This window comes from Oncorhynchus keta, chromosome 32 (assembly GCF_023373465.1).
Source record: "Oncorhynchus keta strain PuntledgeMale-10-30-2019 chromosome 32, Oket_V2, whole genome shotgun sequence".
Classification (NCBI taxonomy): Eukaryota; Metazoa; Chordata; class Actinopteri; order Salmoniformes; family Salmonidae; genus Oncorhynchus; species Oncorhynchus keta.
The window spans coordinates 13185737-13198283 of NC_068452.1; positions in this window are offsets into that span (position 1 = coordinate 13185737).

The window sequence follows — 12547 nt, forward strand, 5'->3', positions numbered from 1 at the left end:
TTGATATTAAAGAAATTAACAACCACATTTCGCGATGGGGATGTGAATCTTCACTTGGTGACTGACGACCTGGTAAATGACTCCTGATGGTGAATGGTGCACGGTGCACGAGGGATCCCTCTAATTTGGTGTCCCAGGGAGACAATTCGGGAACGGAGCAAATGGACCCACCTTTGATCTGAGAGGCAGCGAGCAGAGTGGATACCACATCTCAAGCGTAGTTTAAAAAAAAAAAGAAGAAAGAAAGGTGAGCGAAACAAGTGGAGTTTTTAGAAAAGCCTCGTAGGCTCTTGTCATGAGAATTTTCTCCCGATGTTCTAACCAAACTATATTATAGCTTTGACCAATTCACCCGAGGTTCTAAATCACGGATTCAAAATAAGAATTAGGCAAAGTCTCAGATACTGCAAAATGTGAATTCTTTATTCAGAGAGCTCTGATGTAAAAAATGCAAACAGTCATATTATAACACACACACACACACACACACACACACACACACACACACACACACACACACACACACACACACACACAGTTAATCACTTTTCTACCAGCCTGGCAGTTTCTAGCCGTTCCTCTCCTCCCTAGATTAGAGGGACCTTTGAAGGGGCCTCTTTCCCATTGTCCTTTGTTGTCTCAACTTTCACATTACTACATAGTGACACAATGGTCTAGTCACACACATTATGGAATTATGACTCTATCACATTTCATACAATTATATGATTTCAGGGTGGAGTCCTTAGTCATTACTTTAAACATATCAATTCAATTTTCAGCTCTGAGTGTGTATTTCTGTGTGAGGGGGGCACCTTGGAGGTGTAAACAGGGCCGAGGCAGTAGGCTATGAGTGTGTATTCCTTTGTGAAGGGGGCACCTTGGAGGTGTAAACCGGGCTGAGGCAGTAGGCTCTGACTGTGTTTTCCTGAATGAGGGGGGCAGCTTGGAGATGTAACGAGGTCCGGGCCAGCTATCTGCGCGAGCTGGATGAAAACACAGATTCTAGTTAACTAGTGAAGACTATTTATGATATAGTATAAGCTAGTAAGGTGCACCTGTAAATATTTTAAACTTTTTATTATTTTAAGCATGTAATTGTTTTAGACCTGTAATTGTTTTAAACCTGGAACCCATTTTAGAAATATTGAAAGATGTATGAGTAGTATTATCCTAGGAACTAACCATGAGATAGAAATGTGAAAATATTCCTGCAGGTTAAAATATTGTTGAAAAACAACTAATTGATTAGGTATGTTTTGGAATAGCATTGTGTGACTGATATGAGACTAGTGTGAATGTGGAAATGAGTCTTAATCTGACGTTTGGATAGTAACATATAGAAATATGCTTAATCAGATGATTGACATTTGGAGAATAAGTGGGATGATATTTTAGAAAGCAGGGGAAGGTCTATAATTCCTGGGATGCTTGATTTTGCCGCATTCTCTGGGAGGTTAGAGAACCGTTGACGATCCCATGGTCATTGTCCGGGAAACAAAAGTTTATTTTTTTATTCTGCTGGGAGTATGTTTGGAGAGCTGCTTCATAGCTATGGATGTCGTGAGAACCTGATAATTTCTTACGTTTTATATGGATTCTGTGAATATATTAAAATATGATGAATTGTATGTGTGTATAATCGATTATTAGAGATTTGATAAAGTAATACTGGGAATATAGTTAGATACAATTTAAACAACCCATATGTGGATGAACGTAGGTTTTGAGTTGGTATCTTTAATGCATAATTTAATAAAGATGAGGTTTAAGCATTGTTAAACAGTCTACAAAGTCTGGGCAGTTGTCTCAGAAACTGATGGGAGTGTGGCCACTTTAGGGTAAATTACCCTAAGGATGAAACTATAAAACGCTTATTGGACTTTCTCTGTCCAGGTACTACATTGGAAATAAAACTGCCCTAAAGGCCTGGGGGTGTTCTTCCCAGTATGAGAGGAGTTGCTAGATTTATTGCATAAACCTTTTTCCATAAAGTTAGAGTGAGCCAAGGTGGGTGACTAGCTGTTGATGTTTAAGAAGCGTCCCGTCCACAAGATTATACGTCACAGTGGCAGAATCACATTAAAGACGCACATCGCCATCTGCTGACTAGAGTTGGTATCGCAGCGGAGTAAATACTTTCAGACAAAAAGCTAAAAAAGCGACTGCCCCTAAAAACCAACGACTCCCTTTGAAAACGGGCGATGTGGCATGAGACATATTTATTATAGTGTAAAAATGTACTACAAAGTGTAGCTAAATATAATAACTTTGGTCATGCCCACTCAGCAGGTAACGTCAAATTATGGCCGATATAAAATAGTAATCCCAAATTGGGCTGTGTATAACTATGTAAATGTCTCTCAGACAAGGTGACTTTTATCAATATACACACTGGAGTATCCTTTAGGGGTTCTTCAAATTGAAACTGTGGCTGAACCCCTAAAAGTTCTTTGAAGAACCCCTTATAATGGTTCCTCAAAATAACCTTTTGGGGTTCATTTTTTAAACTCCCTGTCCACCCTCCTCCTTCCATTATAAAAACATATTTTAATAATAATAGTAATAACAACATTGTTTATTTAGTGGTACCACAAATGTGAATTCATATTTACAAAACAATTTACCAAACAAAACACATTACAAAATTGCAACATTTCTGCAGACATGTCAGACCATAATAAATAATACATTTACTTTGTATAGTGCTTTTCATGACATTTAAAACAAATAGAAATGATGATGTACAATAAAAACAACATATATTAAAACTGAATCATAGGTAAACTAACAATATTGTAGACTTTATGCTAAATACAGATTTTTCAGCTTTAGTGTGGATATCGTATCCACTTAGTTATGTTAGGAAGTTTTCCATCTTTATGACCGGCCCTGGTAACTTCACCCCAACTTCTCTTCTCCCCAGAACACAGTAACTTAAGAACATAAGTGTTTTTCTGACATTTTTGGTAAATTTAAGGGAAAATAACAAATACAGCCCTAGCAGAGCCCCAAGTCCCATGGGGACGTCCTCGAGGACATTGATGTTCTCCCCATCAAAGGCCAGCGGGATTTCACTTGTGGACTTCAGTACACAACACGTCATTTCCGGTCACAACTTGCAGGCTTGTTTTCGAGTTGCTGTGCGTTTTGTTGCCAACCTATTTTGCTACCTGACAACTTTACGGTTTTCACTTTTTAATTACCGTTCATATATTTATTTATTTTTTCCTCAACTTTTTCACTCCGGACGCTTTATCTGGACACGATTCGTCAGGACCTCCAACAGCCGAAGCTAAGTACTAACTTTAACATGATGCCTTCTAATTGTAGTCGCTGTACTCGCCTTACGGCGAGGATAGCTGTGCTACAAGCCCAGCTTCAGACGCAATCGTTAGGCAAGGGTAATTTCAGTGTAGGAAAGGATGAAACCGCGTCTGTGCCACCAGTAAGTACAGATAGTAGTATAAATCCCCTGGCACAGTCCCCGCAGCCGGACAACTTTCTCACGGTTTCTGTAAGGAAATGCTGTAGGAAAGCTCAACCGGTGTCGCTCATTCAGCCGACAGAAACTTTCAACCGGTTTTCCCCATTAAGCAGCGGGTCGGAGTCAGAGGCCGAGTCTTCTCTAGTCTCTACTCCTCCCGTTACGGGGTCTGAGATGCCGAAGCTTCCCACCATTAGCTCTGACAAATTGAAAACTCTAGTCATTGGCGACTCCATTACCCGCAGTATTAGACTTAAAACGAATAATCCAGCGATCATACACTGTTTACCAGGGGGCAGGGCTACCGACGTTAAGGCTAATCTGAAGATGGTGCTGGCTAAAGCTAAAACTGGCGAGTGTATAGAGTATAGAGATATTGTTATCCACGTCGGCACCAACGATGTTAGGATGAAACAGTCAGAGATCACCAAGCGCAACATAGCTTCTGCGTGCATATCAGCTAGAAAGATGTGTCCGCATCGAGTAATTGTCTCTGGCCCCCTCCCAGTTAGGGGGAGTGATGAGCTCTACAGCAGAGTCTCACAACTCAATCGCTGGTTGAAAACGGTTTTCTGCCCCTCCCAAAAGATAGAATTTGTAGATAATTGGCCCTCTTTCTGGGACTCACCCACAAACAGGACCAAGCCTGGCCTGCTGAGGAGTGACGGACTCCATCCTAGCTGGAGGGGTGCTCTCATCTTATCAACCAACATAGACAGGGCTCTAACTCCTCTAGCTCCACAATGAAATAGGGTGCAGGCCAGGCAACAGGCTGTTAGCCAGCCTGCCAGCATAGTGGAGTCTGCCACTAGCACAGTCAGTGTAGTCAGCTATCACCATTGAGACCGTGTCTGTGCCTCGACCTAGGTTGGGCAAAACTAAACATGGCGGTGTTCGCCTTAGCAATCTCACTAGGATAAAGACCACCTCCATTCCAGTCATTACTGAAAGAGATCATGATACCTCACATCTCAAAATAGGGCTACTTAATGTTAGATCCCTTACTTCAAAGGCAATTATAGTCAATTAACTAATCACTGATCATAATCTTGATGTGATTGGCCTGACTGAAACATGGTGAAATAATATATATATAATAATATATGCCATTTAGCAGACGCTTTTATCCAAAGCGACTTACAGTCATGTGTGCATACATTCTACACCATGTGTATGGGTGGTCCCGGGGATCGAACCCACTACCCTGGCGTTACAAGCGCCATGCTCTACCAACTGAGCTACAGAAGGACCATGGTGGACATGGTGAAGTGATGAATTTACTGTTTTAAATGAGGCCTCACCTCCTGGCTACACTAGTGACCATATCCCCCGTGCATCCCGCAAAGGCGGAGGGAGGTGTTGCTAACATTTACGATAGCAAATTTCAATTTACAAAAAAAAAGACGTTTTCGTCTTTTGAGCTTCTAGTCATGAAATCTATGCAGCCTACTCAATCACTTTTTATAGCTACTGTTTACAGGCCTCATGGGCCATATACAGCATTTCTCACTGAGTTCCCTGAATTCCTATCGGACCTTGTAGTCATAGCAGATAATATTCTAATCTTTGGTGACTTTAATATTCACATGGAAGAGTCCACAGACCCACTCCAAAAGGCTTTCGGAGCCATCATCGACTCAGTGGGTTTTGTCCAACATGTCTCTGGACCCACTCACTGTCACAGTCATACGCTGGACCTAGTTTTGTCCCATGGAATAAATGTTGTGGATCTTAATGTTTTTCCTCATAATCCTGGACTATCGGACCACCATTTTATTACGTTTTCAATTGCAACAAATAATCTGCTCAGACCCCAACCAAGGACCATCAACAGTCATGCTATAAATTCACAGACAACACAAAGATTCCTTGATGCCCTTCCAGATGCCTACCCAAGGACGCCAGAGGACAAAAATCAGTTAACCACCTAACTGAGGATCTCAATTTAATCTTGCGCAATACCCTAGATGCAGTTGCACCCCTAAAAACTAAAAACATTTCTCAGAAGAAACTAGCTCCCTGGTACACAGAAAATACCCGAGCTCTGAAGCAAGCTTCCAGAAAATTGGAACGGAAATGGCGCCACACCAAACTGTAAGTCTTCCGACTAGCTTGGAAAGACGGTACCGTGCAGTACCGATGAGCCCTTACTGCTGCTCGATCATCTTATTTTTCTAACTTAATTTAGGAAAATAAGAACAATCCGAAATTCCTTTTTGATACTGTCGCAAAGCTAACTAAAAAGCAGCATTCCCCAAGAGAGGATGACTTTCACTTTAGCAGTGATAAATTAATGAACTTCTTTGAGGAAAAGATTATGATTATTAGAAAGCAAATTACGGACTCCTCTTTAAACCTGCGTATTCCTCCAAACCTCAGTTGTCCTGAGTCTGCACAACTCTGCCAGGACCTAGGATTAAGAGAGACGCTCAAGTGTTTTAGTACTATATCTCTTGACACAATGATGAAAATAATCATGGCCTCTAAACCTTCAAGCTGCATACTGGACCCTATTCCAACTAAACTACTGAAAGAGCTGCTTCCTGTGCTTGGCCCCCCTATGTTGAACATAATAAATGGCTCTCTATCCACTGGATGTGTACCAAACTCACTAAAAGTGGCAGTAATAAAGCCTCTCTTGAAAAAGCCAAACCTTGACCCAGAAAATATTTTTTAAACTATCGGCCTATATCGAATCTTCCATTCCTCTCAAAAATTTTAGAGAAGGCTGTTGCGCAGCAACTCACTGCTTTCCTGAAGACAAACAATGTATACGAAATGCTTCCGTCTGGTTTTAGACCCCATCATAGCACTGAGACGGCACTTGTGAAGGTGGTAAATGACATTTTAATGGCATCGGACCGAGGCTCTGCATCTGTCCTCGGGCTCCTAGACCTTAGTGCTGCTTTTGATACCATCGATCACCACATTCTTTTGGAGAGATTGGAAACCCAAATTGGTCTACACGGACATGTTCTGGCCTGGTTTAGATCTTATCTGTCGGAAAGATATCAGTTTGTCTCTGTGAATGGTTTGTCCTCTGACGAATCAACTGTAAATTTCGGTGTTCCTCAAGGTTCCGTTTTAGGACCACTATTGTTTTCACTATACATTTTACCTCTTGGGGATGTTATTCGAAAACATAATATTAACTTTCACTGCTATGCGGATGACACACAGCTGTACATTTCAATGAAACATGGTGAAGCCCCAAAATTGCCCTCGCTAGAAGCATGTGTTTCAGACATAAGGAAGTGGATGGCTGCAAACGTTCTACTATTAAACTCTGACAAAACAGAAATGCTTGTTCTAGGTCCCAAGAAACAAAGAGATCTTCTGTTGAATCTGACAATTAATCTTAATGGTTGTACAGTCGTCTCAAATAAAACTGTGAAGGACCTCGGCGTTACTCTGGACCCTGATCTCTCTTTTGAAGAACATATCAAGACCATTTCGAGGACAGCTTTTTTCCATCTACGTAATATTGCAAAAATCAGAAACTTTCTGTCCAAAAATGATGCAGAAAAATTAATCCATGCTTTTGTCACTTCTAGGTTAGACTACTGCAATGCTCTACTTTCCGGCTACCCGGATAAAGCACTAAATAAACTTCAGTTAGTGCTAAATACGGCTGCTAGAATCCTGACTAGAACCAAAATAATTGATCATATTACTCCAGTGCTAGCCTCTCTACACTGGCTTCCTGTCAAAGCAAGGGCTGATTTTAAGGTTTTACTGCTAACCTACAAAGCATTACATGGGCTTGCTCCTACCTATCTCTCTGATTTGGTCCTGCCGTACATACCTACACGTACGCTACGGTCACAAGACACAGGCCTCCTAATTGTCCCTAGAATTTCTAAGCAAACAGCTGGAGGCAGGGCTTTCTCCTATAGAGCTCCATTTTTTTGGAACGGTCTGCCTACCCATGTCAGAGACGCAAACTCGGTCTCAACCTTTAAGTCTTTACTGAAGACTCATCTCTTCAGTGGGTCATATGATTGAGTGTAGTCTGGCCCAGGAGTGGGAAGGTGAACAGAAAGGCTCTGGAGCAACGAACCGCCCTTGCTGTCTCTGCCTGGCCGGTTCCCCTCTTTCCACTGGGATTCTCTGCCTCTAACCCTATTACAGGGGCTGAGTCACTGGCTTACTGGGGCTCTCTCATGACGTCCCTGCAGGGGGTGCGTCACCTGAGTGGGTTGATTCACTGTTGTGGTCATCCTGTCTGGGTTGGCGCCCCCCTTGGGCTGTGCCGTGGCGGAGATCTTTGTGGGCTATACTCAGCCTTGTCTCAGGATGGTAAGTTGGTGGTTGAAGATATCCCTCTAGTGGTGTGGGGGCTGTGCTTTGGCAAAGTGGGTGGGGTTATATCCTTCCTGTTTGGCCCTGTCCGGGGGTGTCCTCGGATGGGGCCACAGTGTCTCCTGTCCCCTCCTGTCTTAGCCTCCAGTATTTATGCTGCAGTAGTTTGTTTCGGGGGGCTAGGGTCAGTTTGTTATATCTGGAGTACTTCTCCTGTCCTATTCTGTGTCCTGTGTGAATCTAAGTGTGCGTTCTCTAATTCTCTCCTTTCTTTCTCTCTCTCGGAGGACCTGAGCCCTAGGACCATGCCCCAGGACTACCTGACATGATGACTCCTTGCTGTCCCCAGTCCACCTGGCCATGCTGCTGCTCCAGTTTCAACTGTTCTGCCTTACTATTATTCGACCATGCTGGTCATTTATGAACATTTGAACATCTTGGCCATGTTCTGTTATAATCTCCACCCGGCACAGCCAGACGAGGACGGGCCACCCCACATATGCTCTCTCTAATTCTCTCTTTCTTTCTCTCTCTCTGAGGATCTGAGCCCTAGGACCGTGCCCCAGGACTACCTGACATGATGACTCCTTGCTGTCCCCGGTCCACCTGACTGTGCTGCTGCTCCAGTTTCAACTGTTCTGCCTTGTTATTATTCGACCATGCTGGTCATTTATGAACATTTGAACATCTTGGCCATGTTCTGTTATAATCTCCACCCGGCACAGCCAGAAGAGGACTGGCCATCCCACATAGCCTGGTTACTCTCTAGGTTTCTTCCTAGGTTTTGGCCTTTCTAGGGAGTTTTTCCTAGCCACCGTGCTTCTACACCTTCATTGCTTGCTGTTTTGGGGTTTTAGGCTGGGTTTCTGTACAGCACTTTGAGATATCAGCTGATGTACGAAGGGCTATATAAATACATTTGATTTGACTCTCATGGTGAAATGGATTTCCACCGGTGTGCAGTAAAGGAGTGAAGAGCGGTGAAATCTGTGTCAACAAAAGTAAGGAAAGATTAATACACATACAATTAACAAAGAACATAACAAATGTTCAGCTGCAGTTTTATATAAGCATGCACACTTATGTTTATGAAGAAGCATATGATTTGTGCATAGGCATACCTTGGGTCCTCTTTGAAGAGGTAGGGCAAGAGTAGAATCGCTGCTGTGGTCTCCAGTCCTAGTAAAGTAAGGCTACATTTGCTACAGCTTACTACATTTGCAAATTCTATTACAAAATACATTAGAGAAAGGGAAGGAATAAGAGCAAATACCTCTTATGTATTGTCCTTCAGGGACTGTCAAAATAGCAGGATGATGTCCTCACCCCTGCCTCACCTCTCTACCTCCTCTAGTCCTTGAATTCTCTTTTTGTCTTTATCCATTCTATGGACTTTATTCATTTCTGAGAAGAACTAAAAAGATAATTTGCACACATTTGTATGCTACTAGATTTCAGTTAGTATTGACTGCTATGAAAGTTAAATGTACACTTCAAATGCAGCTGTCCTACAACATATCTGTACCTTCTTCATGATCCCAATTGCAGTGTCCATGTTCTGTCCAATAAGAATTTCAAAGGACGAGAAAATGTGTCAAAGAATAGTCTTAAAGACATTATATATATAAAATAAATATTGAAAGATAAATGGCATCGACATACAATTGAATGCAAAATAGAAGAACATATTGGAGAAAGCATTATCCAATACAGTACTGCCATACAGGCCTAATGTCACATTTCAAGATATCTTTGTACACAAATTGTTCAATATTTTATCAGGCTGACTTTAAAGATTATATGCAACATTTTGCTGAAGGGCATTTATACAGAAGAGGTAGTCTAGACACTATATTAATACCATTATGCATTTGAATCCCATCTACAGCTTTCATCTAAGCTATTAATTTCCCTCCGCAAGGGGGCAGACATGTAACGTTTCCAAAATGGGATAGTATTGTCCATATAACGTTTCCAAAATGGGATAGTATTGTCCATATAACGTTTCCAAAATGGGATAGTATTGTCCATATAACGTTTCCAAAATGGGATAGTATTGTCCATATAACGTTTCCAAAATGGGATAGTATTGTCCATGTAACGTTTCCAAAATGGGATAGTATTGTCCATATAACGTTTCCAAAATGGGATAGTATTGTCCATATAACGTTTCCAAAATGGGATAGTATTGTCCATGTAACGTTTCCAAAATGGGATAGTATTGTCCATGTAATGTTTCCAAAATGGGATAGTATTGTCCATATAACGTTTCCAAAATGGGATAGTAATGTCCATGTAACGTTTCCAAAATGGGATAGTATTGTCCATATAACGTTTCCAAAATGGGATAGTATTGTCCATGTAAAGTTATGCCCCCTTGTGAGTTAATAGTATTACATGCTGTAGCAGGCTATATAAAGAGGAAGACCTCCACTGACGATTCAGTTCGTTGTAACATCTCGTCTGGGCAGGTCACTGTTCTTAGTTAGTTAGTTAAAGTCCAGCAACAACAGAGGTTCCTCGATGAACCCACCTTCTAACAAGTTCTTTGAAGAACCTTTTTGGGCTGTTTTTCATTGACCAACAACCCTACGGTTCTTAAAGGGATCTGAGAACAACTCCAGTTGAACCCTTCATTTTTAGAGTTAGTCGGCTCTATTTACTCTGAGATTCAAACATGCTGATTCGCATCAACGATCAAGTCAGCTGCTGCTGCTCCACAATACAGTATGAGGTGAGACGGTGAACTGATGTTGAACTGGGCAGTCAGCTGCTGCTGCTCCAATACAGTATGAGGTGAGACGTTGAACTGATGTTGAACTGGACAGTCAGCTGCTGCTCCTCCAATACAGTATGAGGTGAGACGGTGAACTGACATTGAACCAGGCAGTCAGCTGCTGCTCCAATACAGTATGAGGTGAGACGTTGAACTGATGTTGAACTGGGCAGTCAGCTGCTGCTGCTCCAATACAGTATGAGGTGAGACGTTGAACTGATGTTGAACTGGGCAGTCAGCTGCTGCTCCTCCAATACAGTATGAGGTGAGACGGTGAACTGACGTTGAACCAGGCAGTCAGCTGCTGCTCCAATACAGTATGAGGTGAGACGGTGAACTGATGTTGAACTGGGCAGTCAGCTGCTGCTCCTCCAATACAGTATGAGGTGAGAAATGATGGTGGAAAATAAGTATTTGGTCAATAACAAAAGTTTATCTCAATACTTTGTTATACCCTTTGTTGGAAATGAAAGAGGTCAAACGTTTTCTGTAAGTTTTCACCAGGTTTTCACACACTGTTGCTGGTATTTTGGCCCATTCCTCCATGCAGATCTCCTCTAGAGCAGCGATGTTTTGGGGCTGTTGCTGGGCAACACGGACTTTCAACTCCCTCCAAAGATTTTCTATGGGGTTGAGATCTGGAGACTGGCTAGGCCACTCCAGGACCTTGAAATGCTTCTTACGAAGCCACTCCTTTGTTGCCCGGGCGGTGTGTTTGGGATCATTGTCATGCTGGAAGACCCCGCCACGTTTCATCTACAATGCCCTTGCTGATGGAAGGAGGTTTTCACTCAAAATCTCACAATACAAGGCAGCAGTCAGCAGCTACTCTTCCTGGGGTTTATTATGGATCCCCATTGGTTCCTGCCAAGGCAGCAGCTACTCTTCCTGGGGTTTACTATGGTTCCCCATTAGTTCCTGCCAAGGCAGCAGCTACTTTTCCTTGGGTTTTTTACGGATCCCCATTAGTTCCTGCCAAGGCAGCAGCTACTCTTCATCGGGTTTATTAAGGATCCCCATTAGTTCCTGCCAAGGCAGCAGCTACTCTTCCTGGGGGTTTATTATGGATTTATTATTGTGGAAAAACGAACATCTAATTTCAGTACCAGCGTATTATTATTATTTTCTTGTACTTTTACCCCTTTTTTCGTGAAATCCAATTACAACTCCCCTACGGACTCGGAGGAGAGGCAAAGGTCGAGAGTCATGCATCCTCCGAAACACAACCCTGCCTAGCCTCACTGTACTTCTTGACACACTGCTCGCTTAACCTGGAAGCGTGTCGGAGGAAACACTGTCTCGCCGGCAACCGAAGTCAGCATGCATGCATGCGTCCGGCCGCCACAAGGAGTTGCTAGAGCGCGATGGGACAAGGACATCCCATTCGGCCAAACCCTCCCCTTGCCTGGACGATGCTGGGCCAATTGTGCGCCGCCCTATGAGACTCCCGTTGATCCTGTTGTGATACAGCCTGGATCAGAACCAGGGACTGTAGTTACGCCTCTAGTGACACCAATGACAAGCATGCCCATAACATGATGCAGCCACCACCATGCTTGACAATATGAAGAGTGGTACTCAGTGATGTATTGGATTTGCCCCAAACATAATGCTTTGTATTCAGGATATAAAGTTAATTTCTTTGCCAATTCAGTATTACTTTAGTGCCAACAGCCTCTCTATTCTCTCATGTGATTTCAGGTCCTCTGACTGGGAATGTGTGTTGCAGTTTTACTTTAGTGCCTCATTGCAAACAGCATGCATGTTTTGGAGTATTTTTTTCTTCTGTACAGGCTTCCTTCTTTTCACTCTGTCATTTAGGTTAGTATTGTGGAGTAACTACAATGTTGTTGATCCATCCTCAGTTTTCTCCTGTCACAACCATTAAACACTAACTATTATAAAGTCACCATTGGCCTCATGGTGAAATCCCTGAGCGGTTTCCTTCGTCTCCAGAAACTGAGTTAGGAAGGACGCATGTA